At 37.4% G+C, this 21,042-nt stretch overlaps 1 protein-coding gene across 1 annotated transcript in view; it reads left to right on the forward strand.

Annotated features, from left to right (window-relative positions):
- Positions 1-21,042, forward strand: part of EEFSEC (eukaryotic elongation factor, selenocysteine-tRNA specific) — a 177,016-nt gene that overhangs the window by 121,206 nt on the left and 34,768 nt on the right. The window lies entirely within an intron of this gene.

The raw sequence follows: 21,042 nt of genomic DNA on the forward strand, positions 1-21,042 counted from the left end.
AGCCTAACTAAAATTTTCTGCTAAGAAAAGCTACCTATCTTTATCAGAGTTCATCATTATTCCATGTTCAGTATGTCCAACAGAAATATAGGCCTCTGAGAGCTTAATAGAGCTCAGACTCTTCCCCGTTCCAAAAATTTAGCATCATAGCTCTTAAGAATTTTTTAAAAAAATGCTTAATAGATGATATAATCTCTGGATGGATCTAGTTATAGAAAATATGCAGTTCAAACACATTCAGCAACACTTGCTATCTGGAAAGGCAATTATGGGGGGAAATGGAAGCAGAGCACTTACATTTTGAGCCCATGTGTGTGCATTTACATGCATGGGAACAAGCTATTTAGCATCTATAAATCCAGAAGGAGTTGCTTTAAACATCGGGAATATAAATGCACATGTGTGTTTTCTGCTGTTTTTTAAAGCACTTCAACTGCTGCCTTAAAAAAAAAGACTCTTAGATTGTATCTAATAATTGTCTTGCTAACTTTTTGTTGGTGTGCACACCTTATTTGTGTGCAGTTGTACCTTATACCTTGGTTTCCTTTAGCATTTTGTCAGGAAAAAACCCTGCAGAACTGATTAGTCGAATGCCTAGAATAATGCCATAAAGAAATGCAGAGGCATTACAGCTTACTTATTCATGTACTTCCAGCATTGATTGCAAGTGGTTCTCAACATTTCTAAAGCCACAACCCCTTAATACAGTTCCTCATGTTGTGGTGACCCCCAACCATAAGTCTAGCACCAATTCTCCCAACAGAGCTTTAAGCTGATTGGCAGGAAGGTCAGAGGGACACCCACCTGATTGATTGGATTGTAAAAATATGTTCCAAGGTGCCAGAATAGAAGGTTTAGTTCCTAACACCATGGGAAATTTGTCTTTTCCCTGGTCTTAGGCGACCCCTGTGAAATGGTTGATGGACCCCCAAGGGGGTCCTGACCCCCATGTTGAGAACTACTGGATTAGATGTAAAGAAGTAGAAGTAGCTGATTACCCGCTAGTGCTATCTTTCTATTCATTTACTAACCCAAGAGGACCTCCCTTATACTATTTGGAGGACCCTGAACAGGGGGAGAGTTGGAGTGTCTAAATATAAAACCAATATGCTCAAGTGGAGGTTTTTATGGGATAACAACATGCCATGTGCATGTGAAGAGACACAGATCCTAGCCCATCTGCTGATATTTTGGCTACTACCAGAGACATGTACCAAGAAGGGTCTTCGGGGAGGGGCGGCATACAAATCCAAATAATAAATAAATAAATAAATAGGACTTAGTTTTGGCTAATGACAAAGCCAAGAAGGTGGCTTCATTCTGCCAGTTTAAAATTTGATCTAGACGCAGAAGGAGATGAAGATCTGGTAACTAGAAGTTTAAAGATTTGGTATAGCAATGGCTGCAATGTGAAATATTTCCATATCCAGATAATTCAATTGTTATCTAATATTTCTTTTGATTTTGAACAAAGATGTAGGACTGTTCTTAAAGCCTCATGAGTCAGTAAATCGGAAAAAAGTACTGTATTTCGAATGGAGATGTTGAGGCCTTTGGCAGTTATTCAGCTTACAAATCTATCTTATATCCATTTGGGCATCTCACAGAAATTTTCAGTAATTCTCTTACAATCTGTCAAGTATAATTTGAAATCTATGCCCTTCTTTTTTTCAAACTCCTAAGTTTACATTAAATTGATGATTGCTGTGAAATTTAGAATGCATACTGGGTGCAATAGAAGGAGAAATTGTGTATTATATACCATACGCTTCACTGTCAACCAAAATAAATGCTTTTTAACACAATTTTGAATCCTTCTGGTTGTCTTTGGGAACTGATTTTGAAAGTTGTTTTCCATTAGATGGTTATCTTGTCTGAGAAAATAGATTAAACTTAATAATTTTTACTAGTTTGCTAGTTCCATCTGAATAGGGGAATTTTTTCCAGATCTACGGTAGCTTTTATTCCAAAGGGTAATGTTATGTCACAGTCACAGGTTATCCTTTTTTATACCAATACATAATTAGACTAGGTTTTTTTATAACAAACCTTCTGTGTTCAATATTCATTTGGCTCTTAGGACCAGTGTTCATGAAGTCTTTGAACATCAACTAATCTAATTATGTATTTGCATCCTATATTGTCTGTCTGCCTGCCTGCCTGCGCCTATCTATCTATCTATCTATCTATCTATCTATCTATCTATCTATCTATCTATCCATCCATCCATCCATCCATCCATCCATCCATCCATCCATCCATCCATCCATCTATCTATCTATCTATCTATCTATCTATCTATCCATCCCTATCTATCTATCTATCTATCTATCTATCTATCTATCTATCTATCTATCTACCTACCTACCTACCTATCTTTCTACCTACCTACCTACCTACCTACCTATCATATATGTATCTATGTACCTATGTATGTATGTATGTATGTATGTATGTATGTATCTATCTATCTATCTATCTATCTATCTATCTATCTATCTATCTATCTATCTATCTATCTATCTATCTAATCTATCTATCCATCTAATCAATCTATCTATCTATCTATCTATCTATCTATCTATCTATCTATCTATCTATCTATCATCTATCTATCATCTATCTAATTTATATGCCACCCAACTCCTCAAGGACTCTGGGTGGCTTACAACAAATAAAAATAATATTTAAAAGAACAATTTAAAAAATAATTACAAAACCCTAATAAAAGCCACACATATATCTCAATATCTCTCATGGCCAAATCTAGATGTTATCCCATTTAGTTAACAGCCCCAGGCCTACTGGAAAAGCCCGGTCTTTATAGCTTTGCGGAAGGCCAGTAGGGTGGGGAGGGTACAGATCTCTGGGGGCCGCTGATTTCAGAGAGCTGGAGCTGCCACAGAGAAGGCCTTTCCTCACGTCCCTGCCAGTTGCCATTGTTTGGTTGATGGGACCAGTAGAAGGCCAGCCCCTTGAGCCCTTATTGGTTGCTGGGAGGAATATGGTAGGGGGCGGTCCCAAAGATAGTCTGGCCCTAAGCCATGCAGGGCCTTATAGGTGATGACCAACACCTCAAATTGTGCCTGGAGACCAATCGGGAGCCAGTGCAGCTTGTGGAGAGTTGGTGTGATGTGGGTACCGAGCTGCACCCACCATAGCTCACACGGCTGCATTCTGGACCAGTTGAAGTCTCCGAACGCTTTTCAGGGACAGCCCCATGTAGAGCACATTGCAGTAGTTGAGTCGTGAGGTGATAAGGGTATGAGTGATTTCCTGGTTAAGGTACGGTTGCAAGTGGTGTACCGGGAGAACCTGTTCAAAGGTACCCTAGCTACAGATGAGAAATGTTGATCCAATCTCAGTCACGAATATAGGGGGACTCCCAAATTGCAAATCTATTCTGGGGGGGGGAAGGTAATTTTCCCTAATTATTGGACACAGGAAACGTATGACATAAGCAGATGAATCAGAGAATCCATAGTTCTAAACACCCATTTCAAAAGTCATGTGGTTTCATAGGATATTATGAAACATTACAGTTTTTGCAGCTTTGGATGCTAATACCCTACTCAAGATTTCAGATAAAAGTGTCAATTAATCCAAGAATCCGTTCATAAATTTCCCCATGCTTTCCTCCTATTTTCTATGCATTTTGTGGGAAATTGTACAATACTTTTACAATTTGCCAGGTGAAGTCATATTCTGTGAATTAGATACAGAAATCTATTTTGGACTGCTTTCTTTAAAAGGACAAGAAAGCCTTTTCCATATGTCTTCATTCTGTTGAACAGAGACATTAGCAAGTTGGGTTTTTTGTTTTATTGCTGCTCAATGGATCACACAATTTGAGTTTTAACATAATTTTATATAGAAAAAAATAGTTTTGAAGACAAAGAAGTACATAATTATGTTAACGTGGGTGAAGCTGCATGTATAATTAGAGAGTTCTATATGAAGGAAATTCTACTGAGAGTTTTAATCAATTGTTGATCTGCTGGCAAATCAATAGCAACAGGTAAGTTGATCTTTCTATTCAAAATTAATAACATATGGTGGTTTCTAAGGTCAATGAGACAGTGCAATTTCAGTTAAGTAAGTAGAATTAGATTGTTTTGGTTTGCCAGAGATGAGTTGACATGTTCAAAGAATCCAACAGAGAGTGGCTTATCGCTGAAATTTTGTGAGACTTAATACTGTTCACAATTTTTGCTTGTGTGTTGCAATATAACAGGATAATCTTAGTCTTTAGGGCAAATGGAATTTAGGTGAGTTTCCTAGCATCTTGCCTTCCATTTATTTGAAGAAAAATCAGAACCAGTGGCAATATATGTATGTTTGGTTTTTATAATAATGGGTTTTTAATTGTTTTTAGTATTGGATTATTATTGTATGCTGTCTTGTTATTGCTGTTAGCCGCCCCGAGTCTTCGGAGAGGGGCGACATACCAATCCAATAGATAGATAGATAGATAGATAGATAGATAGATAGATAGATAGATAGATAGATAGATGATAGATAGATAGATAGATAGATAGATAGATAGATAGATAGATAGATAGATAGATAGATAGATAGGCAGGCTTGCTATGTTGAGCTGAAGCTGTACTGGATTTCAACAAGAAACGAATGAAAAATTCCAAGGGCAAATTGCTGTAACTGTAAGTCAGTAAATTGTATTTTATTTAAAAAGGTGGAGATAAACTTTGCTTGTTCTTTTATAATTCACATTCTCTTTACTGTTTGAAATACACAATAATGAAAACCTTTAAGAGTGTTATTTGAAGCATAAACCTTTTCTTCTGCTACATTATAAACAAAAGCCATCAGATTGTGGTGACCAGGGATGCATCATCACTTTCCTTTTATGAATCTTTTTGGACAAATTAAACCATAGAAGGATAATATGGGGAAATATAGTTTATATTGATTATGGTAGCACTCATCCAAAGGAAAAAAAAAACCTCTGCCTTCTTCATAAAAAGCAAAAGATTTATATGATCTGAAGAGAAACCAGAGTCTTGCACTCACTTTATCAACACATATTAAGATGTCTATCTTATAAATATGTGGTGAGTTGGCTTTATAACATCTTCAGGTGATTAGCTGACTTCCACATCAAGACTTGTTTTCTTGATTTCTGGATCAAAGTTTATTTGTTGTGCTCTTCAAACAGATGCATGTATGTGCATTTCTGTTTTGGAATGCCAAGCTTCTCTGCTGTTTTAGGAAACCCAGAAAACTAGAAAATTATGTGAAATAAGTATATCTTATTTTTCTTTAGTAGCATTTAGGTCTTAGTTACAGGAGGTGTATCCTATGTTTCCTTCTATGTTGACATGTCTGTGTTTCTCTGTTATTTCTTCATAGCTAGGAAAATAATTTTTGTTGCCTCTTTTATGTACATATAAATCCAATAAAATAAAATAAATAAATAAATAATCCTTGCTTGCTCAGAGATAACTACTTGTATTGCCCATATTGAGAACTGATTAATATAACAATGATAATTTTAAACTAGCTTTCTCTAGGAAAAACCTGGCTTTTAAAGCAATTCAGCTTGCTTTAAATTAGCCATCATTACCCAGTGGGGAGTAGAGGGATTCTCCTAAAAACAGATAAACTGTTATCCAAAAGCATAAATGAAAATGTTTTAAATCCCCTGTGTTGTTCAAGAGAAGAAACATTATATAAAAGAGTTAAGAAGTTGCAGAGAATATGGTAGGTGGTGTAGTTTTTGAAGAGTATGTTGTTTATGACATTAAAGCAGCTAGTTAAAGTTTAAAAATTGTTATATCAGAAATAGGAAAATAGCTGGGGGAGAACTTGAAGCACTATATGACAAAGAGGAGAAAGAGATTGTAAAGAAGCTAAATTAATCCCTTAATATCCATCTTTACTGCAGATACCTTTCAGTGTAGGTATTGTTGCATGAACTGTTATTTTCAGGAGCAGAGATTAGGGAGCTGAGGTGTAACGGGGCATGGATGTAAAAAACAAGGATGTGATTTCTTGGGTGTCCCGGAGGCTCATGAGAGGGCTTCAGGTTTTTCTTTTACAATCTTGTGGCACCTTCCTCACAACTCCACTAGCGCCGTTTAACAGAGAAATGGCATACTCTTCCTCTATAGCTTTTGCTGGTGAAAGTCTATGTGTAAGGCTAGATCCTTCTCAAAATGAATATTGACTGGTTCATTAAGAATTCTAAACCTTTTATATGTAGCCAAGTCAGACATTGGAAGACAATAGAATACAATAAGAGAAAAGAAATGAACCGTTGACTGAACAGATTGATCTCAGTCAGCCTCTCCTCCTAATAAAGGACCTATGCACAACCACAGAACATACTTATATAGCTCGTATCAGCCCATAAAATACAACATAATCTGTTCCAAGTACAGTACTTGTTATCCAAATTGCTAGCTTCAAACCATGTTGTGTTATCTGTGATTTTACTTAAATTCAACAGGTTCTGACAGGTTGTGGAGAACCAGTAGCAGAATTTTTTTGTAGTTTGCAGAACTGAAAAGTATCACCACTGGCTGGCCCCAGAATGGGTGGAAATGGAGATTTTGTAATATCCTTCCCCTGGAGTGGGATGGGAATGGACATTTATTTATTTTTATGTATTTATTTTGTCCAATACACAATGAGAGTTTTAGTAAAATGCATGATGAAGGTTATAAAGGAGATACTCATAGTAAAATATATCTATGAAAGAATAGAAAAGAATATATAGTAATAGAAGATATCAATGAAAGAATTGAAGAAGAGATATAGGAATAGAAGAAAGGAATAGGAGATATAGGAGAGCAATAGGACAGGGGACGGAAGGCACTCTAGTGCACTTGTACTCGCCCCTTACTGACCTCCTAGGAATCTGGATAGGTCAGCCGTAGGTAATCTAAGGGTAAAGTTTTGGGGGTTTGGGGATGACACTATGGAGTCCGGTAATGAGTTCCACGCTTCGACAACTCGGTGTACTGAAGTCATATTTTTTACAGTCAAGTTTGGAGCAGTTAATATTAAGTTTAAATATGTTGTGTGCTCTTGTGTTGTTGTGGTTGAAGCTGAAGTAGTCGCCGACAGGCAGGACGTTGCAGCATATGATCTTGTGGGCAATACTTAGATCATGTGTAAGGCGTCTTAGTTCTAGGCTTTCTAGGCCCAGATTGAAAGTCTAGTGTCGCAGGGTATTCAGTTTCGAGTGGAGGAGTGAAGGGCTCTTCTGGTGAAGTATCTTTGGACATTTTCAAGGATGTTAATGTCTGAGATGTGATATGGGTTCCAAACAGATGAACTGTATTCGAGGATGGGTCTGGCAAAAGTTTTGTAAGCAGTGTGAGATTGCCAGAGCAGAAGCTACGTAGGATTAGGTTTACAACTCTTGAAGCAGTATCCTTCCTCTCCCACCAAGCCAGAACCCCTGGTTTTATTCATATTGGCTTCCAATCAATATTGGAGAAGATTTGTTGATTGATTATGTGCCATCAAGTTGGTTTCGGTTTTTAGTGACCTCATGACTAGTCTTCCATTGTGTAAAACTTGCCTAAAAGCAAGTACAGTATTCCCTTTCTTGACTGACTCCTTATATTTAATTTCCTGGATCTTTCTCTCTTTCTCTTTCTCTTTCTCTTTCTCTTTCTCTCTTTCTCTCTTTCTCTATTCCTTCTCAAATCTAATGATGGACTTGATTTATTGAGGACTGTTTGAAACCTGTGTGATTAAATAACCACCAATGTCTCCTACAGGTTTTGGGCAAAAGTTCAGTTTTGAAAGCTAGTTGCTATACGTAAGGTTATTAGTGCAGCTGAGGGCATAGGTTGCAGATTTTCTTCTATTTCTCTTTTACAAACAAGGTAAAGAAGAAAGTAAAGAGAAAGCTCCTATCTGTGAGCAATCTAGGGTAGAGTTTTCTAGTCCAACCCCACCAAAGAGTTTTAATTGAAGCTGTCTGAGCCAGCCTTAATACAATTTAATTATCGCCAAGCAGAAGGATTTTATTTATGGAACAGGCCTCTCCAGAACTTCCTTCGACCCCTGAGAAACTGTGAATTTGAGAGAGCTGTTTCAGCCAGCATGCCAGGTTGGTGTATGCATTTCTTTAATAAGGCAGGGATTGATGTCTCTTACAGTGCAGAGGTTAGGTAAACAAGAGCCCTGTGCTTCACTGGTTTCCATGTTTAGTTACTTGTCTGTAGGGATCTCAAAAGGTGAAACTTCCTTACAACTTACAATTCAGGGTAAACTCCCAGCATTTTTGTTTAGGAAGGTTTAAATGCTAATTACAATGATCAAACAGACTTTAAAGATTTAAATATATAAGCATTTGTCTTCTGGTATAACAGTTTCTTCTGGGAGGGCAGGGTGTTCTTAAAAACAGACTATGTAGATGATATTGCTGATTCAAAGGCCCATTTCTCAACAATATCTCTGAATCCATTTTAAATTGATTCTCTTCTTATGTCTCCAATATAAAAAAAGCATTTTTCTTTCCCATGAAAATGCATTTATGTTTTAAAATTAATTTCAAAGTACTGTATTACTATTGAAAATTAAATATTCCAATATATATTGCTCAAAAAAAAGGGAACACTCAAACAACACAATATAACTCCAAGTAAATCAAACTTCTATGAAATCAAACTGTCCACTTAGGAAGCAACAGTGATTAACAATCAATTTCACATGCTGTCAGCACATTCAACTTTGTACAGAACAAAGTATTCAATGAGAATATTTCATTCATTCAGATTTAGGATGTGTTCTTTGGGCATTCCCTTTATTTTTTAGAGCAGTGTATTAATCCATTTAAGGTTTTTTTTTACTTGATTAACCCAGGAATTCATTGTAAAGAGTTTTTAATTAATTAAATTAAATCTGAACTGTGCAGTGGTTAGCTTGATTTCATTTAAAGTGCAGTGGCCTGTATTTGCTAGTTGTAATAGTTTTGTATAGGTATTATACCATAAACACTTTAGCTGTTTTTATACATATGCCAAAATCTGCTAAAATATATTTATGATAACTTTTCCTAATGTATACATATTGTTTTGCAGTACTGTAATTGTGTTAGAATTTTGCTCATCTCTACTAAGTATGTGAATGTGTGGGTAAGCATGCACATAATTTTAGGTACTATTTATTGTATTCTCTTTTAAGATTAATATCCTTCCATTGTTAAACTGGCCTGTAAACCCCAATTTACAAATATAAATGCAGGAATCATTCTATCACATTGACTAGAGTTCATGCTGTAGATTGTGAATATTGTTTTTCAATGTCTTTCTCTTTATGTATTTGATATCTGAAATTTCGAGCAGCATGGGTAAACTGAGTAGATTTTTGTATTATGGATGTTAACTTTCTGTTTCCTGAATGATACCCTGCAAATATTTGAGAAAAGGAGAATGATTACACCAGTGACTTGTAGCTTTTTCTGCTCTATTTAGAAGGGTGGGTAGAGGAAAATGGTGTACAGTATTACATTATGAACAAGATTTGTGGAGGTCCGAAATTTGGCCACTCAACATTTTTATTTCATAACAAAGTCCTTGGCTATCATTGCATGACAGGTTTAGTCAATATTTAATGATACTGGGTTAAAATAAATAATCTGGAACATAGTTGCAATTGGAAAACTAAAACATTGTCTCAAAATTAAATTAAAATATTGTCTATAAAAATAACTTGACATTTAAGGAGGTAGAATGGTTAGTTGAAGGGGAAAATCTGACATAACTGGTTAACCCAATGTTATTCTTGGGTTACGCATGAATAACCCATACACCTGAATCTGTGCATTTTAGATGACTATCTACAATGCATAGGTTTTGGGAGCTTTTAATGAAAAGACCATTTGTATCTAGTCCTAATGGGGTGGGGGGAATTGCTACTGACTCATAAAAATGAGCAGTGCCATTATACAATGAAATAATTAGATTTTTTAAAAACCTGTTTTCTTTCCTTTACTATGCTAGAGTCTAGAAAAGATGCTCTTGCCAGAGGAATTGGGAGAGTAACACAGTCGTCATCATTGTCCCCCCCCCCCTGGGTTTTGGGGGGTAGGTGTCTGTCTTATTTGTTCCATTGTTCTAGAGCAGTGTTTCCCAACCTTGGCAACTTGAAGATATTTGGACTTCAACTCCCAGAAGTCCAAATATCTTCAAGTTGCCAAGGTTGGGAAACACTATTCTAGAGTGTCACATCTTCAGACGGGTTATAAGTTTAAGACTTGATGCAGAGGTGAGCGTTATACAATAAAGCTTTGGGAAATCTCTTCCTAAGGCCTCCAAAACTGAGAGGTGCTTGTGTTAGTTGCGTTTCATCTGCAACCTTTTCACATAATGTTATGTTTCTTTCCCATGAACTTCCCATTTGTTGATGTGGCAGTTTGAACCCTTTCCTTTCCTGTTTGTTATGCTTAGTAAAACTTTTGCCTGTTATATCTCCGATGCCTGTAGGGTCAGTTCTTAGTTTTCCAAATTCTCCCATTACAATTAAAAGTTAACATGGCAAGAGTCTTGAATATTTTTCTTTAATACTTTAATACTTATCACAAACAATTTTAATATGCTTTCTGAATTTTATGATAACTTCATTTCTTCAGTAAAACAAATGTACATACTGTATTTATTAAAAGATACTGTGTAGTATTTTGCTTAGGATAAATGGTGTTTGAAACTTTAATAGCATACCTTGTTTTGTGCATGTGCTTTAGTTGGGAATAGTCTTTTTCTTTTAAGTATAAGCTTTATAAGTATAAGGTTTAAGTATAAGCTTTATTAAAATCTAGCCCCATGCCCATTTTATTCATTTTTCTGAATGTTGAAACCCAAGATACACCTTTGTATTACTTCAAAAATATATTCCAGTTTTAAAAATACAGGTGGCCCCTTGGACTCCAGAGGTTTATTAATGACACATATTTTAGATTTGAAGTATCAGCTTGAGCCAAACATAATTGTGAACGGGCAATGCGATCTGCAGCAACTGCATGTAATCATTCATGTTACTTTATAGACCTATGCCTTTTGAAGCAGTGTATTATAGTTGCTGAAGTTGATCATGTATAGTGTTGGTCTCATGCATCCTTCAAGTAAGTCTCAGTCATTTTTTGAAATGGGCTGTTTCTTTATGCAAATCAGTGTGCGGACCCAACATTCTCTGCTTTTGTCGTCCTTAAATAATATGTGCAGTCTCACTTAAATGTTGTGCTTTGCATTTAATCAGTATTAATATGATAACAGGGATGAAACAACTGAAGCGAGCCCAAAGAGATTATCTTTCCTTAGCCAAGTGCATCCATTACCTTGGAATTATAGGTTTCTATTAAATGAAACTGACAGATGGGCATTTGGAGGTAGCTATGGAAGAGAGCAGGGAAGGATGAGATGAAGGGGAGAGCAACGGCACAGTTAAAGTTGAGGAAATCTCTATGAAAATAAAAACAAATCAATCCATCTTGATAGTTTGGCATTTTACCCTTCTGGTGCACTTTATTGATGCTGAAATTGAATCTAGCAGAATTCAGAGTTTATACTAATGTGATTATCTAGAAATAAGTGACAGAATAAGAATTCACCATTGACTGGAAAAAATCAATTCTGTTCCTTGGCCAAACTAGTGTCCTAAACTTTTGGAAGAAAGCAAAGGGAGGGAATTTTATGAAAGTGGGGTGGTGGAAAAAAAAACCCCTCAATTGAAGCATTTCCATCTAGTCATTAAATAATAAATCAAATAAATCTCTCTATTTAGGAACTGTTGCAACAATGTTAAAAGCTGTGACTAGAAAGGAACCAAGATAATAATACTATAAATAATTGTAGATGTGGAAGATTGCACAGAGAAAATAACATAATTAAAATGATTTTACAAGATGGGCAGTTTACTAAGATAGATAGTGTAATGCAATATGTTAAAATATCTGTTGTTTAATGTACGATTGTAGACAGGAAGCATCTGTCTTGACAGTAAAATTACCAAGAATGACCCTTGCCTGCAGTACTATATTGGAGAAATCTTTACTTTTCAAGAAATAAAAGAATTATATACATAATGAGTTTTATAAGTTAATATAATTTGGTCTAGTGCTGTGATAGCATGCATGGCACAGGTGGCACACGGAGCCATAATAATAATAATAATAATAATAATAATAATAATAATAATAATAATAATAATAATTTATTAGATTTGTATGCCGCCCCTGTCCCTCTTATAGTTTGGTCTAGTACAGTAATGGCAAATCTTTTTGGTTCACATGCCAAAAGTGGGGTGCAGGGAGTCATGCATGTGTGTGCCTGCACCCATAATTCCATGTGCCCCCTGCACATGAACATGTGATTCCCCCCTCCTGGTGTCTGATCCCGCTGTATAGAGCGCTGGTGAGACCATATTTGGAATACTGTGTTCAGTTCTGTAGACCTCACCTACAAAAAGATATTGACAAAATTGAACAGGTCCAAAGACGGGCTACAAAAATGGTGGAAGGTCTTAAGCATAAAACTTATCAGGAAAGACTTCATGAACTCAATCTGTATAGTCTGGAGGACAGAAGGGAAAGGGGGGATATGATCAAAACATTTAAATACTTGTATGTTAAAGGGTTAAATAAGGTTCAGGAGGGAAGTGTTTTTAATAGGAAAGTGAACACAAGAACAAGAGGGCACAATCTGAGGTTAGTTGGGGGAAAGATCAGAAGCAACGTGAGAAAATATTATTTTACTGAAAGAGTAGTAGATGCTTGGAACAAACATCCAGCAGCCGTGGTTGGTAAATCCACTGTAACTAAATTTAAACATGCCTGGGATAAATATATATCCATCCTAAGATAAAATAGAGGAAATAGTATCAGGGCAGACTAGATGGACCATGAGGTCTTTTTCTGCTGTCAATCTTCTATGTTTCTATGTTTTTGCTCTCCCCAGGCTCCAGAGCCTTTCTAGGAGTTTGGGAAGGTGAAAACAGCCTACCCCCTCCCGGAGACAGAAAATGGTCCATTTGCCAACTTCTGATTGAACTGGAAGGACCATTTTTTTTTGCCATCTCAAAGTTTCAGAGACTTTCTGGGAGCCTGGGGAGGGTGAAACAACACCCCCCCGAAGTCCCCCAGAGCCTAGAAATGTTCTGTTTGCCGACTTCTGGTTGAACAGAAGTTCTGGGGTTTTTTGCTCTCTTCAGGCTTCAGAGCCTTCTAGGAGCCTGGGGAGGGCAAAAATGGCCCTGCAGAGGCCAGAAATGGCACATTTCCCAACTTCTTCAATTATATATTGAATGGGAGACCATCAGGAAATTTAGAGCTGTAGGCTAGGCAGGAAACTTTTTTTAATGGCAAAAGAAGGCAAAAACATAAGTGTGATTTCTGAAGAAAACTACATAGATTTGCTGAAATCAGGTTCTACTCAAGGAAGTCCATATGCCGAAGCATATAACACTTTAGTACTTCTTGACCTACAGGCCACAAGGGGGCAGTAAGGTGTAGATAAAGAGTTCTATATTTACCCCATCTTGTCTTTTACTTTGCCTATTCTTGGTCTAAGACTTGGCTAATCAAAAATAACTCCTTTTTGTCATTTTTCCCAAGAATATCCACAGACAGAGGCAGACACACACAGAGTAGTTGGACTCTAGCTAGTTATTAGGTTTTCCTTGTTTCTTCTGTATTTCCTGTAAATCTCTTCTCTGTTATAGTTATAAAACCTGCATTACTAATCAGAATGCTTCAGCCTCCAACCATGAATGCACACTATGCAGAAAATCTAAATTAATTAAGTTTTGTGGCATCAGTAGGTCTTAAGTTTCTTACTGAAAGTATTAATAACATATACCTTAATGGTAATTGACTGACTTCAATCTTTAGAAAAATTAACAATTTTCAGAACTCTATGCTATACATTTCTAACTAAAGCAAAATAACTAATTATTATAAAATATCTAATGGTACGGTATGTCTTTCATGAGCAAGAACAGGCAAAAAACCCTTCCAAAGCCAGAGCAGAAATAATCACCTACTTCTGTCAATCAGTAGAAGGCAACAATTGTGATGAAGAAAACTTTTTGTGCCCTCCATACAAAAACACATGTTCCATGATGAACCTGAGGAAGAAATTAAAAATATCAACCATATCCAACAATGTTTTCTGACATTTTATTTGATCCATTTCTGTAGAGGAGTGATTCATTTGTAGCCTTATTCTTACTTAATCTCACATAATACTAGGGTTTATTTTGTAAGCGCAGTTTGCTAGTAATAGTGTCCAATTACAGCGAAAATAGAGGGAGGCTTCTGTGATTGTCTCAATCTGTCTGGGATAGCGAAGGTCTTTTTGAAAAGAATGGAGCAGACGGTTGTCATGTGAAATTAAAACTAGACACTTAAAGCTATCAGTTGACATATTTCATTGTTGAATGCTGCAATATGGTTGAAAGTGCATATTAGCTTGGATCAGGGGGATGCTGTAGACCTTGTGTACCTGGACATCAGCAAAACTTTGAACAAGTTTTCTCATAATAGTCTCTTTAATAAAATGATTAATAATGTTATGGTTGTCTCACAATTAACTGAATACCATATCCAAAGGGTACATTTAGGAGGTAAGTATTGAATGGAGTGCCACAGGGCTTTCCCAAGAGAGTTGAAGAGATACATCATGTTTGTAGATAATACTAAATTAGGAGGAGTAAATAATAACTTACATGTAAGAGAAGTTTTTTAAAAAGTCTAGACAAACTTTGTCTAAATCAAATACTCTAGGATGGAATTGTAAAGCAAAAAAGTTTTGCATCTGGATAGAAAAATACAAGGTTTAAGACAGGGAAAGCCTGGCTTGGCAGTAATGCATCTGAAAAGGACAGGATCTCCTTGTAGATCAGAAGTTAAACATGAGCTTGTAGTGTGATGCAGGTGCTAGGGCCGTTATTCTTTTAACATTGGTTCTTTTTCTGCTTTCAATGTAATTATATCTTGAAACAATTTTCAAATTGAGACTACAGGCTCCAGAATTCCAAATTAGTACGTTAGTGTGTATGAAAAGAATCAAGATATTCTTGTGAATCACAAATTTAAAAATGAGTCAGCAATGATATAGCTGCTTAAAAGAGAAGTGCTATCTTGAGGTGCAATAATAGGAATATAAAGTTCAGGCTACACGAAATAATTGTTCTTCATTACTCTTCATGTTAGTCCACAGATGAAAAAGGACATCCACAGATTGGAATGAGATCAGAGGAGGACTACCATATTTAGCCAGATATCTAGAAACCAAGCTCTACAAGGATTATTAAGCTTCCTTTATATATAGGGATATATATTTAGTCTAGAGACTAGAGGAATGATCTCATTTTCAAATATCTGAAGATGCTTGTCACAGAAGGAGAGGACTTATTCTCTATTGCTCATAAGGCCAGGACCAAAACCATTTAGTTAAAGTTACATGCTATATGTTCCCAGCTAGATTTCAGGAGGAATTTCCTGATTCTATGAGCTGTCGGTCAATAAAACAGAGCACTACACGCAGTATTGAATTCTCCTTTGTTGTAATAGAGGCTGGATGATCATCTGTCTGTGATGTTCTTAAATTGACCATGTGGTTAGATACATAAGGAATTTATCTCCAGTGTTGAAGCTCTCAGTGTAATCATAATCGTATCAATAAGAGGGATAATAAAGAAAATAATAAGGATAAATAATAGTATTACAGCCATACTGCATAAATAAATATACATAGAAATTAGTACTGTGAGAATTAGGTGTTCAGCGAAGTGGATCTTAAATACTCTGCAGAGTGTTTGAGAGTGGTCACTTCCAAATCTATAGTTCTGTGACAATAATGTATAAGGCTGACAGGGAAGATGTCTCAGACCTTTTATTTGCTTCATTTTAGTTGTCAATGATTTGAATAGTGTTTTAGAAGTATTATCAAAACTGTTCCATTGATGTTCTATATTGACAATACCTAATATAGTGATACACATAACATCTACAACCTTATAGCAGCCTGTTCTATTCATATGCAGCCAAGTGTTAAGAGCAGTGATTGAAATGAAGTATTACATGATAGTTGGAAATGTACACCAATTGCAGATATTCTGTGAAATATTTTTTTTTGTGATAAAATGGATTTAAAAGCACTGAAGCTTTTTCATAGAACTGTGAACTTACTGAAAAGAGAGTACAGAATATGTTAATTAAGTTGCAATAGAATGGAAATCTTGTTTAAAACATACCCAGTTCATACCTCCTTTAATAAGAAGCCCTGGAGTGATAAATATAAGGCATAAGTACTGAAGCAGCAGCATAGGCAGGCTTAAAATTATTTGTGCTTTGATAATTAAGTCATTTTGATTTTGAGTACATACTTGCTTTCCACATATGTTTATTATAAATTATATGCATGTACTACTTTCTCTCTCCCTCTCCCTCTCCCTCTCCCTCTCTCTCTCTCTCTCTCTCTCTCTGTGTATTGTGTGTGTCTGTGTCTGTGTGTTTGTATAAACACACACACACATATATATGTATATGTATGTATCACTCATACATGTATTCATGTAGCAGCTATTTGGTAATGCTTACAAGTTAATTAACAACAAATTACTTAAGAGATATAATGAAGCATTACAATAAAACTGAATAGTAACAAGATTAAAATACAGACCGGCAAAATAAAATTATCTTAATTATTGTTTTAAAAGGCATTGTAAAAAAAATAGTCTGCATGGAATCAGATAAATAATATAATGGACTCTGAATGCCGCCCCGAGTTTTCAGAGAGGGCGGCATATAAATCCAATAAAACTTGAAACTTGAATGAGCCAAGGTTTCCTGAATAAAATAAGGTTTCAGGGTGTTCAGGTAATGGGAGCTAGGGTAGAGGTTCCCCCCCCCCCCCAAAAAAAAATGTCACTGCATAATTTACATGCCCCAGTTTCTCCTTGTTGTTAGGATGGCAATTTCCATTCTGCCTGATTTTATACACAAGACCAGAGGACTGAAAATGGTCACCCTACTCCCTGATGTGATTATTGAACAATACTTTCTGTTTGCTTTGTGCTAGGTGACCATTTTAGGTCTTGAGATATGATAGAACCTAGAAATTTGAAGGTCTCTACTGTTGATACTGTGTCGTCTAGTATTGTGAGAGGTGGAAGGATGGAAGGGTTTCTCCTAATGTCTACCACCATTTCTAACATTTTGAGTGTGTTCAGTTCTAGATTGTTCTGGTCACACCACAAGGTTAGTTGTTCAACCTCCCGTATATATGCGGATTCATCATTGTCTCGAATGTGTCCGATCACTGTTGTATCATCTGTAAAATGGGTAGACTTGAATTTTGAAACAGTTTGAATGACTATAACATTGAATATTGATTCAAAAATAGTAATAAGAATGCTGGCAGGTATTAGTGTAGAAGGCTTAATGGATGGTTCAGTATTGCACAGGAATGAGACAAGGTTGTGTGATGTTCTGTTGGATAGTTAATGTATTTATGGTTAATTTGAAGTGATTTAACTAAGAACGTAAAACCAGGAAATAAATTTAAAAAATGAATGAATGTGTACTTTTGTAGGTAAATGATGCCTGGCTATCAACTGAGAAACCAAAAGTTTTACAGAGACAGCCCATATGCAACAAAGAGTATGGCTCTGAATATTTACATTAATATATCAAAGACCAAGGTACTTCTATTTGGCAAGGAAATTGCATAAGCTATAGCAAGTTAAATTAAATAGAGAAAACCTAGACCAGGGGTCAGGAACCTTTTTGGCTAAGAGAGCCGTAAACGCCACATATTTTGAAATATAATTCCGCGAGAGCCGTACGTATCTCCCTTTCTCTCTTTTTTTATCTCTCTCTTTCTCTCCCCCTCTCTTTGTCTCTTTCTATCTCTTTCTCTCCCTCCCTCTATCTTTCTCTTTTTATCTCTCTCTTTCTCTTTCTCTCTCTCTCTCTTTCTCCCCCTTCTCTCTGAAGTGGGGAGGGCCGGGTTGGCACCAAGGGAGCTCGAGACGGGGTGCAAAAGCAAACTACTCTGCTGGCCCAGGCCCACATCGGAAGGAAGGAATGGTAAAAGGGGCGATCAAGAGAGGAATGGGTGAATGAATGGACGGAGGGTGGGAAGGAAGGAAGGAAAGAGGGAAGGGACAGGAACAGAGGAAGGTTGCAAAGAAAGCAAGGAAAGGTGTGAAAGGGGAGAGTAAGAGAAGAAGGAGTGAAAGAAGGGAATGAGGGAGGAAACAAGGGAGGAAGGAGAAGGAAAGCAAGAAATGGAGGGAGGGAAGGAAGGAAGGAAAGAAAGAAAGAAAGAAAGAAAGAAAGGGGGAAGGGACAGGAACAGAGGAAGGAAGCAAGGAAACTTATGAAAGGGGAGAGTAAGAGAGGAAGGACTGAAGGAAGGGAGGGAGGGAAGAAGGTAGGAAGGAGAAAGAAAAGAAGAAATAGAGGAAGGGAAGGTAAAAGAGAGAAAGAAAAAGAGCAAGAAAGAAAGCAAGAAAGAGAGAAAGAAAGAATGAAAGAGAAATAAAAATAGAGAGGGGGAATGAAAGAAATGGAAGGAGGGAAGGAAGGAGAGAAAGAAAGAGAAAGAAAGAAAGCAAGAGAAAGAAAAAAGAATGAAAGCAAGAGAGCAAGAGAGAGAGAGAGAAAGAAAGAAAGAAAGAAAGAAAGGCAACTTCAAAGAAAGGCTCACTGAGCATCTCTCACTCTCTCTCTCTTTCTATCCCTCTTTCTTTCTCTCTCTTCCTTTCTATCTCTCCTCTTCCTTTCTCTCTCCTCTCTCTCTCCCTCTCTTTCTACCCTCCTTTCTCTTCCTTCCTTCTCTCCCTCCCTCCCCTCCCTCCCTCCTTCCTTCCTCTCCATTTCTCTTTCCCTCCCTCTCTTTCCCTTTTCTTTCTTTTGGTCTACTTCTCTCTCTCTCTGCTTCTCCACTTGCCTCCCCCTCGCGCCTCGCCCTTCCCACCCGGCCACCCGCGCGCGCTTACCAGCAGCAGGAATTCAAGTAAGCCCAAAAGAAGCCATTGGCTCCGGGCGGCGTTCATGGCCCCCCCCGAACCCCCAGCCCAGCTGGAGCTCCCTCTCGCCGCCGCCATCTCCCTGCGACTGCCTGCGGCCGCTGCAGCCCCCCCCCCTCCCACGGGGCCACAAAGGACATTTGCCGCCGACGCCAGTGAAGCTTTAGCTGGGCGGGGCGCTGCCGGTACTTCCCTCCTGGGGCTCCCGCTCGCAGCTGTCCCCCGGCTTCTGCTCGATGCCGCGGTTTTCGGCGCTGTCCTGCTGTGCCCCAAAGACGGAAGGCGGGAAAAAGGCGAGAAGAATGGAGCTCTCCTTCTTCCTGCCTTCCGTCTTTGGGGCCCAGCAGGACAGCGCCGAAAACCGTGGCATCGAGCAGGAGCCAGGGGACAGCTGCGAGCGGGAGCTCAGTGCTAGGAGCCCTGTCTGCGAGCCAGATACGGCCATCAAAAGAGCCATATCTGGCTCGCGAGCCATAGGTTCCCGACCCCTGACCTAGACCATAGAGATGAATTTACTAAAACTCTTTAGTAAAGATCTGAAAATATATGGAGAATTTTTAAAACTCATACATGTTTTTTTATAATTTAGAAGATTCCATGTATGTATGTGGTTGCAAAGAATGAGTATTTTTTAAAAAAAGGAAAATGGTACGTATAAATATGCTCCTGTTCACTTTTTTATATGGAAGTGAATATTAACGCAGGTCAAAAGAAACATACGGTAAGAAAAATAAGAATGTAATTAGAATCAGGTACGTAAGTATGTGTCATAAAACAAGAAAAAACAGGAACAAGAATGAATGATTGTGAATGGAATACACAAGAGAGTAACAAATATGAAAGAAATGCGTTAAGGTAGTTTGTCATATAGAGAGAATGAATGAGGGTCAGATTACAAAACAAATACATGAGGAAAAAGTGAAGGGTTGAAAAGGAGAGAAATAAAGTTACGTTTGGGTGAAATTGATGACGTCCTGTAAAACAGAGAAGTGAGAATTCTCAGGAATGAAATGCAATGATGTGTAAATATGGAAGCAAGGATGATTTACTGTGATTGAACTCCACAGAGACATACAATAAATGTAAACTTAAGTTAAGCTACATTTCCATTCCTATTGCATGCCTTTAATTTCTTTGATACGTTATTTCTTACTCACGTTCAGCACTCTTCACAAGATTGCTCACCCCAGAGAATAACGTGATTGGAATGTACATATTTATGTATATATATAGCAGAATCTGCACAATAGGTTCAGATATGTGCACAGATATTGTTCTTCCATAGGTCACAAGGTTTGTAACAGAACTCCATTCTGGTATTCATGAACCACCCGAAGGATGGCTTGCGAAAAGATAATTATGGGAAGACATAATAAATGATACTAAGAATTGTTGTCAATGGCGAGTATTCTGAGCAGAGACTGGTTACAAGTGGTGTGCCACAAGGGTCTGCTCTGGGTCCTATTCTTTTTAATATGTTTGTGAGTGACATAGAGGAAGGTTTGGTAGGGAAGGTTTGCCTGTTTGCCAATGACTCTAAAGTGTGCAATAGGGTTGATATTCCTGGAGGCATCTGTAATATGGTAAATGATTTAGCTTTACTAGATAAATGGTCAAAACAATGGAAACTGCAGTTTAATGTTTCCAAATGTAGAATAATGCACTTGGGGAAAAGGAATCCTCAATTTGAGGATTGTATTGGCAGTTCTGTGTTAGCAAAAACTTCAGAAGAGAAGGATTTGGGGGTAGTGATTTCTGACAGTCTTAAAATGGGTGAACAGTGTGGTCAGGCGGTAGGAAAAGCAAGTAGGATGCTTGGCTGCATAGCTAGAGATATAAAAATCAGGAAGAGGGAGATTGTGATCCCGCTCTATAGAGCGCTGGTGAGACCACATTTGGAATACTGTGTTCAGTTCTGGAGACCTCACTTACAAAAAGATATTGACAAAATTGAATGGGTCCAAAGACTGGCTAAAAGAATGGTGGAAGGTCTTAAGCATAAAATGTATCAGGAAAGACTTAATGAACTCAATC

The sequence above is a fragment of the Erythrolamprus reginae genome, chromosome 2, assembly GCF_031021105.1.
Source record: "Erythrolamprus reginae isolate rEryReg1 chromosome 2, rEryReg1.hap1, whole genome shotgun sequence".
NCBI lineage: Eukaryota > Metazoa > Chordata > Lepidosauria > Squamata > Dipsadidae > Erythrolamprus > Erythrolamprus reginae.